The following is a 22,365-nucleotide window of genomic DNA, read 5'->3' as shown; positions in this document are numbered from 1 at the left end:
TTCATAACCCAGAGGCTCCCTTCACTCTGGAATAAAATCCCAGTCCAGGTTAGGCAGAGTCCCACATTGACTCTCTTCAAGAGGAATCTTGATGAGTGGATGGGAGATCGTAGGTTTACCCCGGCTATCACTTCTGTGTCACTGTTAGACAGAGGCACAGTATACTAACCTCAAAAAAAGGCATAGCAAAATTAATTTAAAATGGGTGGCGAAAGCCAAACACACTCTGGCTAGGCTTATAAATGCCCTAGGGCAGATAGCCTAGTATGAACATATGAACCTATGAACCTAAAAGTTACTTATGTAGGTCATTTATTTACCAGTACAGGCTTATGACCAGACCCATCCAAACAAACAGCCATTCTTGAGATGCCAACCCCGGACAATGTTTGAGCCCTACAGCATTTCCTTGGTATGGTTAACTATTTGGTCAAGTTTATACCTGACTTCAGTGAGTTATCAGTGCCTTTAAGATTGACAACACACAAAAACATTGCCTGATCATGGTTGGAACAGCACCAGAGAGCATTTGATAGTCTCAAGGAGAAAATTGTTAACCTGCCTACATTGAGATACTATTATGTTAACAAACCAGCAGTTCTTTCCTGTGATGCTTCAAAGTTTGGTCTTGGTGCAGTTATTCTTCAAGAGGGCAGACCAGTAGCCTATTCATCTAGAACTCTTACCAAAACTGAAATGAAGTATGGTCAGATTGAAAAAGAACTTTTGGCAATTGTGTTTGCATGTTTGAAGTTCCAAGATCGTATTTATGGTTGAGCTTCCCAGATCGAGACTGATCATCAACCTCTAGTCAGTATTTTAAATAAGCCTATGCATAGAGCTCCAGCAAGACTAAAAAGAATGGTGCTTAGATTACAAAAATACAACTTCAAAATGGTCTATACAAAAGGCAAACTTCTTTATCTGGCTGATACCTTATCCAGATTGGCCATAAATACCACAGAACAGCTTGATACAGAGAATTTTGACTTTGATGACATGGAGGTGTGTAATTTTTCTACCACGAGACTTGATGAGCTAAGAGATCACACAAAGACTGATCCAGTTTTCAAAAAGCTGAAACATTTCATCAATGTTGGATGGCCATCAAAGAAATCTTGTGTGCCACCAGAAGTGCAACCTTATTTTCCTTACAGAGATGAGATGTTGATGGAAGATTGTATCATTTTCAAAGGTCCTAAAGTTGTTGTTCTTACTTCATTGCAACATGAATACATTCAGATTTTGCATCGTGGCAACTCAGGTTCTGATTCTACCAAAAAAAGGGTGAGAGGACTAGTGTTTTGTCCTTCTCTGTCAAAAGACATTGATTAAGTGCTTTCATCTTGTACAGTATGCAATAGTACTAAAACGCATTTACAAAAAGAGCTGCTTCAGCTAAGCCAGATTCCTGAACTACCTTGGTCAACAGTAGCCACTGACATATTTGAGTGGAGCAATCAGCATTAGTTAGTGTTGATAGACTCTAATTCAAACTGGTTGGAGATCGATTTGCTACCTAACCTAACATCCAGTACTGTTATTACTAAGTTGAAATATCATTTCTCAGTTCGTGGTAGTCCACACAGTTATCTCTGACAACAGTACCCAGTTTACCAGTCAATTATTTCAGAAATTTGCAAGAGAGTGGGTCTTTATCCATATTACTAGCAGTCCAGAATACCCACAGTCAAACAGCCTGTCTGAACGTGCAGTAAAGAGTGCAAAGCAATTGTTAGAGAAGTCAATGTGTGACAATAACAATATCTTCTTGAATTTGCTTAATCTCAGAAATAAACCCCATGACAATATACTTGGCTGGCCTGCTCAGAGGCTTCTATCTAGGCAAATCAGAACAACCTTGCCTATTTGTTTGTTGGTGCCTAATGCTAAAAATACAAAAGCAATCAAAGCCCAACTATTTAAAAAGTGTTCCTTTCAGAAGTCTAACTATGATAAAATGAGCAGATTTCTTCATCTGTTGAAAGAAGGAGCGATAGTAAGGATGCAAACGGCTAAAGGCTTTGATCAAATTGGTCAAGTGAGAGGTATATATGCTGAGCCGAGATTCTACTTAGTAGAATCTGAGGGTATAGAATACAGGAGAAACAGCAGGCATCTTCTTCCTGTACCAGAAGCGATATCGCAGCATTGTACCTGTGATACAGACTCTAGATCTCAGAGCAGCCCAGACAATGTTCCTGTCACAGAACATGTCGCAGTACCGATTACCTTTCCTGATGATGTCCCAGATGTCCTTGCAATTGAACATTCCTTAAGGACAGTCCTTTTGGTAGACCAAGTTCTAATTTTATGCCACATGATCAGGTCGTATTTCTAGACCTAGTATAAAATACACAGCAACCTGGACATGAGTGTATCCTTTGTGCTCAGTTTTGTATAATTGCATGTGAAAGAATTAGTTCTGTATAAGTGCATGTAAAAGGATAATTTCTGTACAATTACATGTCAGTCAATGGTGTCATTTAATGCATGACCTATATCTCAAAGAGGGAGGATGCAGAACAGAGTGTGTATTGTAACTTAAAGGAGCATTTCCCAGTGTAGGCACGTGCATATAAACAGTGAGCATGTGCAGGCAAAATTACCATTTTGAGAGAATAGCCAGAGTGTCAACATGTATGAGCACAGTAGTCAGTCTGTTTATAAGTTTATTTAAGTTTATACTTCTAAGTCCTAATCCTGATGTGTTTGCATATAATAAAGCTGCTTGAACTGAACGTACAACTGTTCGTCTGTTTTACCCTGACCGGACGAGTGACAGAATCGTTCAAGTTGGGATTAGCAATAATGGAAAAAACAGAAGAAGTACACCACAGAACTCATCTCAATGAAGAAACATCCTCTTTGGTTGGCTGCTGCAGTGCTGCAAGTTGTGGGTGGGCTGTAGCGGTAAAGAACTTTTTTTTTTTAAATCTTTCATTTGAATCTCTGAAAGGTAGTCAGGCACTGTCTCACCATGCTGATGATAAGCTGGCGATGCGTAGTGATGTCAGCCATAACCCATAACTAAAAATAGTAAATAAAAAAAAAAAATCAGGATTTGAAGGGGCCTCTTGGGAATTCGTGGCACCCCATTATTTTGCCCTTAAAACTGGTAAATTCTGAGGAATTTGGTATGGTTGAGAGGTATGCTTGCTATTAAGAAAACTCCTTATCATATCATAACTAAATATAGGACCTAATCTATACCCCCCATTAGCCCATAGCTCCTACCTAACAAGTATGGAGTCCCCATGTATTAGGTTGGACACCATTCTCTAGGAGATTTCAACCACCCCATTCATAAAATGAGAGACTTACAGATTCTCAAACATGTAGGCCCAGAGATTTCTGAACTTCATCAATGCAAACTCCTTGGACCAGTTAGTCTGCACTCAAACCAGGGTAATAAAATCCTGGACTTGGCCCTTACCAACTTGGGGCAACTTTGCTCTCCACCAGCTGTAACTTCTTCCCTGGTCAAAAAATACCACAAGTCAATCACATTCACCAGAAGACTGAAGCCTGAAGCATCTTCTAATATCTCACTATTCAGATATTATGTGGTGACCTGGCTAAATTCAAAAACCCCTTGCATCTTAATGACCATGCAATGCTTATGTAGAATCATTCAATGCTAAATTCTATGCACATGCAAATATTTGCATAGACCATCCCCATTAGAAATAAATACAGCTCCAAATTAAAAAAAGAAACTATGGTGGATCCCAAATATAAACAATGTCTATAATAAAATACAATAAAAAATAAAAAAAATAATAATTTCATGCAAAAATAAATCTATGCCAAAAACCTTCCTGCTAAACAAAACATGGAGCTCTGGATCCTGATCAGTCAACCAAAGTCAGATATGATTATGTTAGAAACCTCAGAAACAATGCCCACCACTGTGCAGAACTCATAGTAAGTATCACATACTCAGACCCAGAGGACATAGCCAATTTTCTAGCTGACAAATTAAGCTTAAACTTCATCTCCCTTTCCCCTCCAGTATTCTCAGATTACATGCACAACATCTACTCCCCACCTTCAACTCTGTCAAGAGCAAGTTTTTAAGGCATTACCTAATGTCAGGAACATTACAACTAAGGTGGGCAGAAAATATACCAAGTTATGTACTTGTCAGCCTGAAACATGACTTGTTTGACTCCTCTATAGAAGTTGTTCAATATCAGCCTCAAACAAGGCTTCATGCAAGTTGAATGGATTACAGTAGCAGTCATTCCCTTGCATAAAGGTGGGGCTTTAACAGACCTGGGTAACTATAGACCCATAAGCTTGATCAGTTTCATCTGTAAAACTGGAAAGCATCATTATGGAATTAATAAACAAAGATATAGGTAACATATAGACTTTGGATTCATCAAGGGCATGTCCTGCCTACTTAACTTGGATGACCTCTTTGAAAAATTTACTGAAACAATGGACAAGGGCAAAGCCATGGACATTACATATGTAGACCTTGCAAAGGAGTTTGATACCATTCCACACTCAGGTGTCAAGGAATAAACTCTCTCAGCTAAATGTCAATTGCTATCTAACTTGTCAGATGGCTCACTGGGTCACAAATAGAACCCAGGAAGTAAGAGCAGGTGGCTATACCTCCTCTACAAGGCCTGTCACTAGCACTATACCCCAGTTTTCAGCCCTTTGGCCACTCTTCTTTGGTATTTACTTCTCAGATGTCAAAGCTAATGTTAAGAGATTGTGTCTGATGAAGTCTGCAGATGACTACAGACTTGAAGCCATCATAAACTTCTCAGAGGATACCAAGATTCTCCTATATGGCTTGTCTCAAACAAATAGCCGGCATTAAAACCATGGACTAAATCTAAATGCTAAGAAGTGTATAATCATATTTTTCAGCAACATGACTCCCTTTGCAACGATCACTTTGATAACACACACCTAAAAATTGATCAAATAGTTAGGGATCTGGGAAGCTATGTTGACAATAAACTGTCCTTTGATCACCGTGTTTCGACTGTTGTAAAGAAGCCCTTTTTCACTGCACAGCTTATGTGTAAAAGTATTTCATCCAGGTCCAGGGATGTAATTGCTCCACTATACTAAGCACTCATTAGGCCAATCACTGAGTATAATGTCCCTTTTAATATCTACCTGTGTAAACACCTGTCACAACTGGAATGACCACAGTGCTTTCTCACTAAAACAATCAAGGACCCAAATTGTAAAGACTATGCAGACCATCTTCAGAGCCTTGTCCCTCATCTCAGTATCATACAGGTTACTGAAAGGTGACCTCTGTCACACATATAGAGCTTCAAACGATCATCTTCTGTCAGACCTATTACATATTCACAAGCCAAAAGTATCATAAACACTCGCTCAATGGATCTCAATCGCTTTTGCAAAATAAAACAGAAGATGTTGGAGGGCTAGGTATGTATCACAGAGAATACCACTTCTATGGAATCATCTTCCACCCCACATAAAGCAAAGTACTTTATTCAAACATAATTTGAAAGAATGGAGGGTAACAGCACACCCCCCCCCCCAGTTTAGCACCCCTTTCCCTCATGGATAGAACTGTCCCAACATATCCTTGTTCAGCCTGTCTCTATTTTATCCATATACAAAATATAAGGACTAAAAACTATCATGGGAATGCAAGGCTAGGCTTCTTAAGCTCCCTGCAAATTAATAGCCTAGTAAGTAAGTACCCATGTATCTACGAAAAGGACAGATAAAAGTCAGTTCTACTGAGGGGGAGGTGAAGAGAATATAATGTCATTTTGAATGTCAGCAGTATTAGGCAGATCCAGTGTGAGAGAAGTCTGCTAATTGTCATTAAAGTCTGTATCTGTGTTGCAAAGTAACTGCGTCTGATAGAGGAAGTCAGCTGCTTTCATAAAGAATAAGGATGAAATCCTGAATGCAGCTTAAAGCAAGGAGATACATGAAGTAGAAGTGGGATATTTATAAAAAGGAAGCAGCAAATTTCATAGGAATAAATGGAATTTATGGAAACAGTACATGAAAAATAATGTTCAGGATAAGGAACAGTAAAATTTAAGGGGAGACAGGACTTGTAAAATGTATGTAATGCTGGACTGAATGATAATTGTTAAAAAAGAAAGCATGTATATATAACGAATGAAACTAATGAGAAATGTTTACAATGGTTTGTGTTCTTTCCTATGATTGTATGTATATGTAGCCATGTACCAATGGCAATGTTCAAAATTTGTGAAGTTAATAATGATGTTTGAAAAATGTCTTACTTGCATAAAAGCAATCCTAATGAAAATTAATTAAGTGTGGTTACAGGGGAAAATACATCAGCAGTTGTAAAGTCAAGACCTCATGTATGAATAAAACATATGCTTTACATATTCATGAATATGCTTTACATATTCATGAGCTCAGATTACAACGCAGAAGGAAACAGTCATATTAGAGAGTAAGAAGGAAGTATTGCTTCCAGGTTTTTGTCTGGGTTTGGTTACTGTGAGGTATCTTATCCTGAATAATTGTCTGTATTTCTCTTAAGTCTTATGGGATGGAGCTGAGTCAAACTGCTGGTAATGTTTTTAGAAACTAAGCTGCATTGTTTTGAGTTGTGTCGGTTTGCTTCCGCATAATTTGCTGCAACAGGATGTGTATATCCAGCAATGTTTATTTACTTTATAAGCTGGTGAATGTGAAATTCTTTACCTCTTTCATAATGCAATATATACATATATATATATATATATATATATATATATATATATATATATATATATATTTTGTGAGTATTTTTATGTGCTTCTCATGACTGATAGGTTAGATTTCATTTGTCTAATGTTTACAAACAGAATTAGGGAGTGGTAGAGGGAAGGAAACTTGTAGGGACAGAAAAAAAAGAAAATCTGGTGTCTGAGAACAGCCAGTGTTAAAGAGTATTTAAGAAGAAGTCAGCACTTATTTTAGTTTTTTGTTGTTAAGGAAAGTTATCCAATAAAATCTGAAAGGATATCCTGTAAAGTGCTACATTTGTAGTAGGTTGTTGCTGTCTGTGCTGGTATAAAAAAAATGGTTTCAGACGTTACAGGGAAACATGCCAGAGGTTATGTATATTATTCCTTGTACTGCGTGTTTTGGTACTTCTTCCTGTCCATGTGGTTTCTATGAGCCTTTCTGAAAAACACGATTTCTCTGTTTGTTCCAGATTCTTATAACCGTATCTGTACTTGTTTATGTAACTTTGTACTTACCAACACTTTCTTCTGTGAGTTTGGTCCTCTGCTTCTGGCCTCTAAAGTTGTGCTCTGATCCAGTAATGCCAGCATTGTCATGTTCTGGCAGTTATTTTCCTTGCTGTGACTGCATTGTTTGCTTATCTGAGCAGTAACACATGAGAAATATTACCGAGCACTCAGCTCATGTTTACAAGTTTATGTGTGCAGTAACATCTGTTTACTGTGTTATTGCCCTTAACAAAAGGGCATGATTTTTCAAAACTGCACTCTTTTTGGGAGGGAATCTGTTATTCAGTTATATTGTGAAAATGTTTTAAACATACCTTTTAGCTAATTTAGCTTGATTGATTTTCTAAGCCCATTTTGTATAAATCATATATTTAAGAAATACTAGTAAACCCCTTAGACTTAACTCTGTGGTTAGGTGTTCAAGTTGTTGATAAATAATTTTAATTATCTGGCAACCATGACTGAACAGTAACTAAACATGGTTGAGTTGCAGCAATTGTTTACTGCTGTTTATTGTACATTGACAACTTGACATTGCAAAACAGATACAGTACTTTACTTTTTTTTTTCCAAACACCTTTATTGATTTATCATTTGTGACATAGGCAAATTTACATTAATATAAAAATAATCAAACTATATTAACATAATAAACATTATACATCAGATATATTGCTATATACAGTGCTTTACTCTGAGACTAATTAGCATGTGTAAGCTCCGGCTGCACCCTTCTTTTGTCCTTTTATGTGCCCCCGACTAACAGCTCAGCTTATCTCCCATCCTTTACTCCTGGCAGTACCCCCACCTCTCGATGAAATGTTTTGACAAAGGAAAGAGAAATTGAGGTGTTAAAAGTGTCCATCTGGTATCCTTTCAGCAGAGACTGCCACGAGCAGGGTGGGAAGGGGATGTGTAGTTACTGGTTTGGTAGGTAGAGCAGAGCCTGAATGCAGCAGCATTATATACACTGCCATGTATATTGGGCCTTTGTTGTTGTTGTTTGATGTTGTAGGACATATCCCCTCCACTCTGACTTCCTCTTTGAGGATGGGACAAAGCATGAGAAGTGATCAGCTGAGGATGTTTCCAATCTACACCTTATGGCATCCACCCATCCTTAGCTGTCCGACATGTCCAGCCTAGCAAATATTCGACATCCTGGCTTCCACCAGGGCTTGAAGAACAGTCCACCTGTGCCAGCAATGTTTTTCCCCCTTAGAATAGACATGCCCATCCTCTCTGCCAACTCCATCATCTGCCTGAGCTGCTAATTGAACCAAGGTTACCTGGGCTGTAGTCAGGGCTTCATCCCTAGAGGCCACTGGGATGGCCAGAATGCTCCTGCTTCACTTTTTACAGATTCTGCCTTACTCTTTATGCTGAGGTAACCAGGTAATTTACTGTCATGAACTACAACAGCATTTCTCATATACTGAAGCCAGCCTCCTTGGGGGGGCCCAGGTTGTTGCATTAGAGCCTAAGCAATTATAAAAATATTGTGTGCTTAAAACATTAACTGTTTGGTATTCTTTTTGTGTAAGATCAGGGTAAATACAGAGGGAAGATAATAAATATTTGTGTTTGATTGCAGATTAATAGTAACAAAAGAAACCTCTATTACCTATTTTTGGAGAAAATGAGTATGTGTTCGTATGTTTTGGAGAAAATGAGTATGTGTTCGTATTTGTGTGGTGTGGGGTGGGGGTGGGGGTTGACTGATATGATGTACCATGCTATTTTTATATAGGGTAGCCCAGAGTATTTTTTTCTGATATCTAGGGAAGGTTCAAGGTCTTTCTTTTGTTGTTCAAGGGCGTCTCTCTTTGGAGGCTGAGAACATACGTTATGGCTAAGTGATAACTGCTTGCAATATGTAGATGGTGTGAAGTAACACCATGGTTCCAGTGATTTAGTCTTTTTCAACTTATTTGTATACGTATTCCAGTTACAGCATCAACTGCCAAATTAATTTGGAACTATTGCATTCAAAAATGTGCATTAACTCTTGATCTATCAAAACCTCTAAAAATAATTGTTTTTCACTCCCCCCCCCCCCCCCGCACCTCTAGTAAAGCCAAGTGCACATAGAGTGCAGGTAATATGAAATTACTCTTTATGCACTGTTCTGTGATCACACAGAATGACACTTGCTGCAACACTCTCTTCAAGCACTCCTGAAACAAAGCAAAAATCCATATCACAGCACCTTCAAGCCCCATAACCGTGCAACTGCACTTTAGTTGTACTCTTGTTTTAAAATAATGGAAAAAATGCAGCTTGATGAAAGGGACAATTAATATTTCCCACCTTTTGAGACATTCAGGAAAATATCACTCTTTCAATCAACACATTGGGAGTAGACCAATATGTACATACATATATACATTTTATATTCGTCATCATCATCATCAGCCCCTTATTTCCCATTTTCTATATGGGGTTGGGGCATTGTGTCAACGTCACCACTCAGTTCAATGCTACTCTCCTGCCTTCTTCAGCAGTCATGCCTGACTCTCACAGTTTTTTTTCCAAGCGATCCACCCATCACTTTGTTGAATATCCTTGTTTAATCTTGCCCTTTTCTTGTTCCTCCCAAACCTTCTTCACCAAATATCTGCTTTCCTGCGGTTGTGTCCAAACCACTGTAATTTGTTCTTTTTGATCTGCCCAAATTGGCTTTCGACTCTTTCATAGTCTCTTGCTCCTGCTTATTCTTCACCATCTGTCTCACTGCAAACATCTGACTTGGTTGTACTGCATCCTGATGTGAAACCTAACCATTAATCATCCATCTTACTTTCTACTACTCTGCATATTCATTTTTCAGTCATCCTCTACAGCAGTTTCAAGTAGTGTAGCAGGAATCTGATACCTCTATACTTCCCACAGTTTGTGACACTAATATCTTTTCCCTCCAGTCATTGAGGATACACTTTTCTCTCTGTACTGCTATAAGTATTCCCAGGGGCCTTTTATAGCTCACCCAACAGCTTGATCATATTTGCCTTGATTGCCTGCGGCTTTCTCTGATCTCATTTTCCTTACTGATGTTCTTATTTCTTCTACTGTAGGTTTTTCTCCCTTTTTCATCTTAGACTTTGTACAGGGAAGTACAGCTTCTGTAGGGTTTTTTCAATCAGAAACTGCTAGAAATGCTCCTTTGATGACATGTAGACTGGTAAGTAGGGGATTACTGATGCTCATTATAAGTGGTATCTATAACTTGTTGGAAGGTTGGTATAATGGTTAAGGTGTTTACCTCACAAACAGAAGGTAAAGGGTTTGATTCTCACAAACAGAAGGTAAAGGGTTTGATTCTCACCAAAAGGAAGTTGGCTAGACTTAAAATGGCCCACAAGGGTAGCTAGCCTAGTATTTGTCTATGAATCTATGATAAACTACCTTCTTTATTTTTCTGTCTTTGCCTTACAACTTGATAGAGCTTCTTTGTGTCATCTGCTTAGTTACTTTCCAGAAACTGATAGCAAACAGCAAGACATCAGAGGTACTCTGTTGTGACTACTTGCTTAGCCTCTTTGTTAACCAACCAGTATTCCTTCTTGCCTAAACAATCTTTTTTATCCCCCGCTTTTTCCTTCACTCCTTCTTTCTTTGGATAACTTCTGGACTTCTGCATTCCTTATGTACCTTATATCCTTGCTCATTCTCATATCTGTTCTATTATTTTCAAACATGCTGTTTTGATGTTCTGACATTCTTCCTGTTTGACTCCATCTGTTTTCTGTTCCTATTGAGGTTCTAGAGCCCTGATTACTTTCTTAATCACTTATGCTTAACTCCAGTCTCCAGTCAAATTTCAGGTCTTCGTTCTGTGCTGTGGTAGCGTTGTCGCCTCACAGTAAGACGCTGTCCGGTTCGATTCTCAGCTAGAGCATCTTCTGCATGGAGACATGCGTGAATGGGCGTACCTTCGTTGAAGGTTGTGCATCAGGGCTGGTAACTCAGCACGTAAAAACCAACTACCAATCATTAGCGGACCGGAGTTCCGCTGTGGTGACCCCTAACCGGGAAAAGCCGAAAGACACAACAACAACCCTAGTTTCTGTTGACCTTAGAGCCTTCGCTCACCAGCTGTGGATTACACTGTAGGCCAACTGTTTCACTAGGAATGACTTTGCACTCTCTGATTCAACCCTAAAGCCCTTCCCTTACTCATGAAAGTCTGCATGAGTTGTGTGTGGGCCGCTTTTGTATGTGATGTTGTGACCATCCCTTGCTGAATGACGTGTTGGCCTTGAGCAAACCATTTGCAAGAGAGAGTAGTAGAAAAGTCTCTCCTTTTTTTATTCCTATTGCCCCATCCATGTGGGCAGAGGGAGTCCTCATATCTTGCTTTATCTCTCTCGTTATGAGCATTCAGGTCCCCTGTTAACACCATGTTGTCCTGCTTTGACTTGTATATCCTGCAACTGCTGCCTGAATGCACTGTTTTTTTCCTCACCATCAGAACACTACTTTGGGTCATAGACACATGGCAAACAAACTCCACTGTAAAGATAGGCATGCCCTATCACTAATTCTGATGATATCCCTGACTGTCTTCTGAAGCCACAACTGTGGTACTATTTCTAGGTTGTCCTCCCCCTGAGTAATAGACTCTGGATCCCACGCCAAGAGATTTTGCTGTATATATAATAAATACATATTTTATGGGTTTCTAGCATTGGTCAATTTGAACCAAGATTGACCACTGTATTTTTGACACAGTTTGGTCTACAATACAGATGGTCGACAGATGTGTGGGATCAACAGTTCCTGGGGTAGGAGATTATGCCTTTTCCCGGGGGATTGTGCGATCTCGGAGTTAGTGTATATAATTAGCAGGTGCCCCCCTCGCAAAAAATACTGTTTTCTCTTTTGCATGTTCTGAGGATTAGCAAATGTTGACATTTTACTAGCCGTACTCGAGCACTAGTCTCAGCACATGCAACATTAAAACAAAAAAAAACATAAAACGATTTTTTTACGGGGGAAAAGCCCCCCTTCATCAGTCATGTAGGGGGATGTGTCCTCTACACCAAGTTATCTATATACTAACTCTGGGACTGCGCAATATTGGGGTAGGACATATTTCCTAACCCTGAGAATTGTGTAATCTTTCACACCTGTCGACCATCTTCTTAGTCTACCAAATTTTGTTGACTAAACAAATGTAAAACAAACCCACGCTCTATTAAATTCTTGTCTATCCTATACAAATTGATAAATATTTATGGAATATATGTGGTCTGGTATTTGATAAAAGAAGCACCTCAGACAACAGGGTTAAGGAATAAGTTCCATGGCAAGTGGTAAAGTCATAAACTTGAATTCCTTAATCTCACAGTACAAGTTATTAAATATATCATATGCACTATTTATTTACTTCTAGTTGCTTAGGATCATCCCCCTAGATGTAGCTTATTTTTAGGGGGAAACCCAAGATAGTATTTACACTGACTAGGGGAAATTTGGCTAGAAAAGTGGGAGAATTCTACCTAAGCTACCAGAGATTCGGGCAAATGACACCACAGTTTAACATCTTATCTTAAGAAGGCAGAATCTTCCTCTGACATGTTGGAATGCAATTTCAGTAATGGAAAGTGAGTTTGGGCTTCTGTTGTTGGAACAGAACCCACAGCTTTGTTATCTTATAATATCAAAAGGTAAGCATACTACTTGTTGAGCCACTGGGTCCTGATTCCCTGTCTGTACTCCATTAATCTGTTTATTATTTGAAATTAGCTGAAAAGAATTCTAAAAATCTCAGCATCACACATTTCAGTGATTCCCCATTTAAAACAACCATATCCTTTTAAATACTTACGTTTATGGCTAGAATAGTCACTTACCTTCCAAAGCCACATTGAAAACATCAGGAAAAAGATTAGTTCCCTTTTATTCTCAGCCTGGAACATATCTTCCTTTCTCTCCAGATAAGCTAGAGGCTAGAGGTTGCATTTTGCAAAGGAGTCCTCCTTGCTCACCATGAATAGGGAATGCCCATCATAGCCACAGCCTCTAAAAAAACTCATCCACTGTACAGTCTGTTTAAAGCAAAATGTATGATTTATTTCTAATTCACCCCCGCAATTTGGAACACTTCTGCACCACCCGTTCCAAAGCTAGATGGCTACCAGTCTCCTACAAAGTACAGCTACTCCTAGGGCCTATTCTTTTTAAACTATTTCATCCAGGTTCCTTCCCACCTGTTGCTGCCAAACTCCATAATAAAACCAGCCCTTACAACCTCTCCTTGCTAACGCCCTCATTCCAGACCCCACCTATCCAAACTGCACTGTACTGACCATTCCTTTACCAGTCTTGCAACCAAACTGTAGCAGTCCCTTCCCCTGACCTAAAAGAAGTCTTCTCTGTCCCCACTTTCAGAGCACAACTCAAAAGAAACCACCACCATCAAAAATCTGACTGCAAGTGCTTTTCCACTGGACACATCACTTAACTCCCTTCTCACCTGCATCACTTCAACTTTGACCTTCTTTTCTTACCTGCATCACTTCTACTTTGACCTTCTTTTCTTACCTGCTTGCTTCCTTCTCATATTTACTAATAAAATTAATCCACATGAAAGCCCATACAGTAGTTATTGTGCTCCTTTCTGCATGGAATCTATGTTCGTTTTCTGAGAGGAGATGATATTGATGCAATTAATTTGAAAGTTGATTAGAATGATTTTCTCAAAAAAAGTCACAAGTCTGTTATCTATCTCAGAACTAAGACCTCGATGTACTCATTTATCCAAACAGACCGGAAGCGGTCTCTCTATGCTCACTGTCTTTTAGACTTCTGAATGGTTATCTTTTCAGTCCTTTAAGCCAGGAAAAAAATACTTTCTTTGACCTTCTATCCTTTCACAGAACAAATATTTCCTGAAATACATGGCTAAAGGAACTTGGTCTTCAGCAACATATAAACAAGACATGTTGATATGAATAAATAAATAAAATAAATAAATACATCATATTTGTTTACCACGGTAGTGCAGTGATCTCAATGGACCATTTGGGGCAAATATGATCACATAAGAAATGAACAGAACTTATTTACAAGTAAAAGGATATGCTAAGAAAACAAATATGTATACACATATTTACAGATGCAAGAATATATTACATTTAGTTCAAGAAGCAGTTAACGATGTCATACTAACATGCTGATAAAATAGTCATCTACTGGTGTAGCCCCAGTCATTCTGGCTTACAGGATCAGCTACAATATGACGTTTTAAATTCCATACAAAGAAACTCCTTGTTAACTCAAAGAAAACTACATTGAAGTTTGTGAAATCCACCTGAAATTAAACAAAGAAACTCCTGCTTAACCTAAAGAAAACTACTTTGATGGTTTGTAAAACCCACCTGAAATTAGCCAAAAACCCTAGCACCCTTGTCATTAGAGACCACAGCAGTCTCCCTAAATAAACCACATCAACATTCAAATATTTTGTTATATTGTTAGATCAGGCCTTAAACTTTCGGCTTCACATAGAGAAGACTAGATTTGAAATGAATCACTTTCTGTTTTGGGCAAAAAAGTTCATCCACTTTCTTCCAGGTGGCGATTGCTGTCATTTTCAAAGGTGATCTCTGTGCTCAACTTTAATATGGAAGACCACAAATATCCACAACTTCCAAGAAAAAGTGCTTATCCTTCCAACTACTATAAAGCAATATGTGCTACTATATTACCAACTTCTTTAAACAAGAATATCACTGTCTATCAATTAAAAAATCTAACTGGTTACGTTTACAAGATTCATCACCCCCCCCATCATGTAAACTCCCTCCTTTCAGTCCCACCTACCATTGCAGGTGTCAGTCTGTACTAGGTGCTGCTCAGCAAGTACCCAGAAAATACCTAAATGCACTAACTACATGTTTTTTTTCCTGCTTGCTCCCAAGCTCTGGCAAGGTCTGTACCCCGTATTAGAGGATCTCCCTTCCTTCTCTGAAGTCAGGCCCCACTTTACATCCTACCTGCTAAAGAAAAGGCAGTGAAGTACCCAGGCCACATTACTTGGCCCCTCTTTTAATTCTTATCATCTTCCTTCATGTTATGTCTTCTCACACAGTACAGCCGACTCTTGCAAACATGTGCCTATTCTTCATTACTTTCTCTGACCTCTTCTGAATGTACTCCTATTATTTGATATTTTGTTATATTTCTAACTTTAACAAAGTTTGTTTTTGCTTAAATATTCTATTTATATGTACTTTAACTACTTATGTATACTGTGCCTGTTTATATTACGAATCATGATTGCTTATTTTCTCTTAGTTTTGATATTTAGTATGGAGTCCATTTTGCTAGTAGTGCTTTTCTACAACTTGTTTGTTTTATTTATTTTTATTTTATATTTTACTAGTCTTTCTGTAACCTATGGACAGAGGGTTATACTAAGTGTTGATTTAGGATAGGGTAATTGTTTTCTTGGTGGGGGGGGGTGGTGGTACAATTTAATTCAAGTCAAAATCAAGTCAAAGTAAACTTTATTGTCATTTAGAACTGCGCTCATGTAGCCTAAATGAAATTTTGTGCATCAGCTCAATTCTTGAGATTAAAAGAAGTGAAATAACACATACAGGTAGAGGAATAAACATAACTAACAAATACAATACTACTCCCAATACACGCAAGAAAGAGCAGAGACATTTAGCAACACTTGTATACGAAAAGAATACCTTCCCCTGAGTTAAATTAACTACCCTATTTAAAGTAATACAAAACACACTACAGATTGAAATGCCTACGTTTTTTGTCTAATATTGCACGAGTGAGTTAAATAATACTGACTATGGATATAATAAATAAAAAATATTGCACTTACTTGAAATATATGTAAATATATATTGCACAAATGAATAAAAAACTGACTTATTATGTGTCCAGACCCCTGGGACTAGTGCCCAAGTTCAGAAGTCTAATCACTGTAGGGTAGAAACTATTACTGAATCTTGTAGTCATGCAGCAGCTGCTGCAATATCTCCTGCCTGATGCCAGATGGTTAAACAGTCCACGTGCAGGATGCCTGTTGTCCTGTATTGTTTTGGTGGCCTTTTGGATGCTTCTTGCAGAATAAAGATGCTGTATCGATGGAAGACTGGAACCTGTTACCTTCTCTGCAACCCTCACCACTCTTTGTAGCACCTTCCTTTCTGTAACTGTGCAGCTTCCAAACTGCACTGTGAAGTTGCAGGTGAGGATGCTCTCTATTGCACCTCTATAGAAGGTGGAGAGAATATGAAAAGGAAGCTTAGCTTTTTTCAGCCTTCTTAAAAAGTAAAAGCATTGATGTGCTTTCTTGACCAGCTGGCTGGTATTTCCTGACCACAAGAGATCCTCTGATGTGTGTACACCCAGGAATTTCATACTCTTATTCCTCTCCACACTCTCACAATTGATCCTGAGTGCTGGGTAGTTTGTTCTACTTTTCCTGAAGTCGATGATAATCTCTTTGGTCTTGCTTACATTCAGATCAAGGTTGTTTCACTTGCACCAATTGATCAGAGATGCCACCTCCTCTCTCTACACCCTTTCATCCTCCTTTGTGATGAGCCCCATGACTGTGGTGTCATCAGCAAACTTAATGATATGGTTGGACTTGTGCTTAGTGTAGCAGTCATGGGTCAGGATGGTGAATAACAGTGGGTTGACAACATCCTTGTGGAACACGGTTGTTAATCGTGATGCACTTTGATGTGTTCTTACCTGAACACACCATCTGTGCTCTCTCAATCAGGAAGTCCAGGATCCAGTTACAGAGATGTTTACTGATTACTAAATGTGCCCGTTTTTTCTATCAGCTGCATTGGTACCACAGTATTAAATGCAGAGCTGAAGTCTATGAACAGCATCCTCACATAATTGTCTTTGCCCTCTAAATGCTCAAGTGAGATGTGTAGTGCTACTGATATGGCATCAGCCGTGGATCAGTTAGCTCTGTATGCAAACTGCAGAGGGTCAAAATCAGGAGGTAGGCATGATGAAAAATGCTTTTTGATCAGCTGCTCAAAACATTTCATAACAGTGGGTGTCAGAGTGACTGGTCTGTAGTGGTTAGGGCTGGAGGTAGTGGTTTTCTTAGGTAGTGAGATGATGTTAAGTTTCTTTGTAGCATGAGGGTACTTTTGCCATGGCAAGAGTAGCGTTAGCTATTTCCTTGCATTGTGCATAGTTGATCAGCACGTTAACACCTTGCCCAGTATGTTGTCTAGGTCAGCAGCCTTCCTGTGGTTCACTCTCCTTAACTTTCTTCTTACCTCTTCTGTGCTGAGGCTGAGTACTGCATCCTTCTCTTCAGTGGGTAGCTTTAGTGCCAACCTGTTTGTTTCCTGAAATCTACCAAAGAAGATGTTCAAACTGTCCAGGAATTCAATGCTGTCATCACACTGTGCTCATCTGATTTTGTAGTCCGTGATCTCCTGTATGCCTTGTCATAGTCTCCTGGCATCCTTTTTGTCTTCAAAGTGGCTCTGCACATTTCTGCCATACTCCATCTTGGCCTCATTTATACCCCTCTTCAGATTACCTGTTGCTACACTTAGGGCTGCTTTGTCTTTAGCCCTGTAAGCTGCATTTCTCTAATAATTTAATTTTATTGCCTGCAGTTTTGGTAATTTTTAAAGTAAAGCTGTAGCTGAGATTAGATTTTAGAGCATTTTTGTTTGGAAGTGGGAGTGATGTACATAAGAGGCCCCATACTCTGGAACAGATTCCCCATCCATTTGAAACAGAGTCCACCCCTAACCCCATTTAAGCATAACCTTGTCCAATGGATGGGAAATCAGAAATTCACCCAGATCTGCCCATGGCTCTGATAGACTGGTTTGGTCGTCAACTTCATTTTCCATAAGGAATTACTTGAACTCTTCGACTGACAGGTCTTTGAACTATTGGAATTAATGATTAAACATTATACCCTGTCGGTCGATATGTTGAGTGAACAAGTAGCTGAGTTAGATGGCATGATTAAGTTGGATAAAGAATTTTATAGATATAAATATGAATACGGGTGTGTTTTTTCAAGTACTGACCAATACTTGATAAAACTTAAGAATAATAAAATTAAGAAGCTTGACAGGGACTGTAAAGCATATCAAGATGGTTCCGCGTATCCTTCACCATCACCAACACAGGTCTGGCAAGGTCCACCAAGACCTGAAAATGTATCTCATGCCAACAGGGCTTCGATACCCAGTGCTAATGTGACCTTGCACGAGAATCAAACAGTTCACAATAATGCCATTAATAACAATGCCATGGTTAACGAAGAAGTAACGCAAGCTGAAGTTAGAAGGAGTGAAATATTACAAAACTCTAATAAGTTCGGCCAACACAACCTTAATTCTCGGGACACTAATTTTTTAGGTGCCAGACTGAAGCAATTGAATGGTCCATACACCCAGAGGTCCAAACAGAAATTCAAGACACACAAGACTTAAATACTGGCACTTTTGTTACTGAACTAAAGGATCGAAGTATATGTCTTGATTTTTCTGATTTAGACTATGTTTTTTTAGATGCACAAAATGCATCCTGTAATGTTTCCAATGTCTCTGATGTTGCTTTTGATTGTAATGATGTGAATGATGTACCACTTCAACAAATCAAACACACCCCAGTTATTATTACTAATGTAAATGGTGATTTTAACGTGTACAATTTTTCTTCGGTCAGTATTACACCAGAGATGGTAGATTTGTTTTCAAAGGGTTACACATATGTCCCTGCCCAGAAACTTGATGTAGTAAAGACTATTATAGATGTTAAACTTTATACTAGGAAATTAAACTTCAGGTTAATGATGGGTGGGGGCTTAAGAACAGAAAGTAGTGACAAATTTAGAATTTCAAGCACTTTTAACCCTCCGTTGCATCCCTTGTTACAGGATTTTGAGAAAATGTGTGAATTGGACATCAGGCAAAGATTTAAATATGGGCACGGTATCCATACCAGTGACGATAGAGGCAAGATTGAAAGAGAATGCCTTAATTTTATTTAAGAACATGATATCCGCATTTGCAAATCAGACAAGGGAGGGGGGCTAGTTGTGTTTGACAATTTTGACTATTTTGACCGTATGGTGAACTTACTTTACAATCCTTCTTACACACTTAGTTCACGTTCGGAAGTAAATAGAGCATATAATAGTATCAAAAATAGCATTGAGGAAATGTACATAGAGGGAAGAGTTGATCAGAACATCTTTAACTACATGTCTACTTTGTACCCTAGATACCCTTATTTGTTTGGTATACCTAAAATTCATAAAGACATGGTAAATCCCCCTATGCGTCCATTAGTTGACGGTCGAGGATCACCTACATACACATGTGCGAAAATAGTAGATTCTATTTTACAAAAATTGTTGGTATGTGAACACCAAATTTGTAAAGACTCGTGGTCATTTCTAGAAAAAAATGATGGATTACAGTTTAATACAAGATATAATTTTCTCACTGTGGATGTAAAGGATTTATATACATGCATCCTTCATGACATTGCCACTGACTGGGTGTGTCAAGCTTTAAAGAGAAATGGTGCTACTAGGAAGGAAATAGATCTAGTTAGTGAACTAATGGACTTAATTCTTTACAACAACTTTTTTATGCTTGGTGACAATTTCTATCTACAAAAAGTAGGTGTTGCAATGGGTTCCCCTTGTGGGGCAAGTATAGCTAATTTGGTGATGGCCCATTGGGAATGTGCATTCGTACTTAACAATTTGGAGATTAAGGACAGAATAGTTTTCTACACACGATACTTAGATGACATTTTTATTTTATTGGATGGGAATGAAGTGACCAGCAAAATGGTAGTGAATCATTTTAATGGCACTACCCAGCTTTTGAAATTCACCTCCACATTTAGTATGGAAACTATTGCCTATTTAGATATATGGTTATCAAAAGATCTTGTATCTAAAAGTTATTCAGCAAAAATCCATAGGAAAAGCACGTATTCAAATTCCTTTTTACATTTCTCTAGCTGTCAACCATATTATCACTAACGGGCTGTTATTAAAGGTCAGCTAGTGAGGGCAGCACGTATTGTCAGTCGTGATGCTGACTTTAAAGATGAATGTCAACTATTAAAAAGTATGTTCTTGCACCGGGGGGTACCCTGAAACTTTGATTAATGACCTTGTAGAAGAAGTTACGAATAAGAGAATAAGTTGTACGTACAAACCTATTTTAAGCATTAGGCATATACAGATTCAACAAGTAGGGAACTCAGACTCTGTTTTGGTTAAAGTAGACAATACCGTCATTAAACCTATCATTCAGGGTCCTAAGTTTATTACTACTTATAATATTGACAGTCACGTTTGCATAGACATCATTCGGAAAAATTGGGCATTATTTAGAAGTGACCCAAATGTGTACACTAGGATGGGTCACCAGCCTGGTGTGACTTATAGGAAAGGTAAAAACTTAAAGGCATTATTTGAGCAGCACCGACTTATACATACTAAAACTGTTGGGATGTATAAATTTCAAGCATGCAACTATTGTAAACATGTGGTAGAATCTAATAGATTTAGGGTACAAGAATTTCAATTTAACTTGAAATGTAGGGCGAACTGTAATTCAAAAATGATTGTTTATCTAGCTCAGTGTCAGAATTGCCCTGCTTTCTACATTGGAAAAACGGAGAGGAGACTCCGTGACCGGATGTATCAGCATTTTTACGCCATCAACAAGAAAAAGTCAGAGAACGCATTGGCCAAGCATATATTAATTTGCCCTGAACATATTTTTAATTTTTTTTAATTTTTAGTGATAGACCAAATTGCTCAGGATGTTAGGGGTGGTCCAGCACCTCTAAAGCTAGAAGAACTAGCGCTAATATGGCAGATAAGACTAAATGCCTATAGTTTTCTGGGCCTGAATGAATGCTGCTCTATCAGCAGCATCTTAAAACTTAAAAGCTTAAAGAGGTGAAGGGAGGCTTATTTGCCTGAATATAGGTTATTGTATAGCTAAGCCAGTGTTCCTGAATCAGGTTTTGTTATTCATCATCATTTTTTATTTATTTATTATTTTTTACATATTGTAGTGTTTTGATTTTGTGCATATGTATGTATGTATATATATATATATATATATATATATATATATATATATATATATATATATATATATATAAAATTTGCATGAATATATATTTTTAAATTACACATTTAGTTATTATTCTGTGGCTTACTCTTTTAGAATTTAATATTAATGATGATGTTACTTTTTCTATTTTTATTTAATTTAATTTACTTTAGTTTAGTTTATACTTTCAGTAGTATAGCTTAGTTTAGGTAAGCTGTAAGAAGATGGTAGTATGTCTTTAATTCTGAATGACTAAAGAACTTGGTACTTATTTGATTAATTGATTAAGTTTTAAATTAGGGTGTATTTATATTACTTATCTGACTTGTTACTTTTGTCTGAAGAAGTTTGGTTATTGTATCAAACGAAAAGCGCTTTACATGAAATTTGTTTATTAACTCAGTTTGTTCGGGTAGCTGCTTTGTTTACATCAGAATTTTTTTGTTTTAATAACAGTGGGTTGACAACATCCATGTGGAACACCGGTGTTAATCGTGATGCACTTTGATGTGTTCTTACCTGAACACACCCTCTGTGCTCTCTCAATCAGGAAGTCCAGGATCCAGTTAAAGAGATGTTTACTGATTACTAAATATGTGCCCGTTTTGTCTATCAGCCGCATTGGTACCACAGTATTAAATGCAGAGCTGAAGTCTATGAACAGCATCCTCACATAATTGTCTTTGCCCTCTAAATGCTCAAGTGAGATGTGTAGTGCTACTGATATGGCATCAGCCGTGGATCAGTTAGGTCTGTATGCAAACTGCAGAGGGTCAAAATCAGGAGGTAGGCATGATGAAAGATGCTTTTTGATCAGCTGCTCAAAACATTTCATAACGGTGGGTGTCAGAGTGATTGGTCTGTAGTCGTTAGGGCTGGAGGTAGTGGTTTTCTTAGGTAGTGAGATGATGTTAAGTTTCTTTGTAGCATGAGGGTACTTTTGCCATGGCAAGAGTAGTGTTGGTTATTTCCTTGCATTGTGCATAGTTGATCAGCACAGCCTT

At 38.2% G+C, this 22,365-nt stretch overlaps 1 protein-coding gene across 2 annotated transcripts in view; it reads left to right on the top strand.

Moving 5' to 3' along the window:
* Positions 1–22,365, top strand: part of LOC122813710 (tripartite motif-containing protein 72-like) — a 218,826-nt gene that overhangs the window by 35,580 nt on the left and 160,881 nt on the right. Inside the window, exon 1 of one of the 2 annotated variants that reach the window (XM_044086173.1) lies at positions 6,436–6,569. The exons of the other annotated variant lie outside the window; for it this stretch is intronic. The gene's annotated coding sequence lies outside the window, so the exon portion shown is untranslated. Of the gene's footprint in view, positions 1–6,435; positions 6,570–22,365 lie in introns of those variants that run through there. 2 annotated transcript variants of the gene reach the window in all.

Source organism: Protopterus annectens, chromosome 10.part0, assembly GCF_019279795.1.
Source record: "Protopterus annectens isolate FY-2018-M chromosome 10.part0, PAN1.0, whole genome shotgun sequence".
Lineage (NCBI taxonomy): Eukaryota > Metazoa > Chordata > Ceratodontiformes > Protopteridae > Protopterus > Protopterus annectens.
The sequence above is the reverse complement of the archived record's forward strand: the minus strand, read 5'-3'. Positions and strand labels throughout refer to the sequence as shown.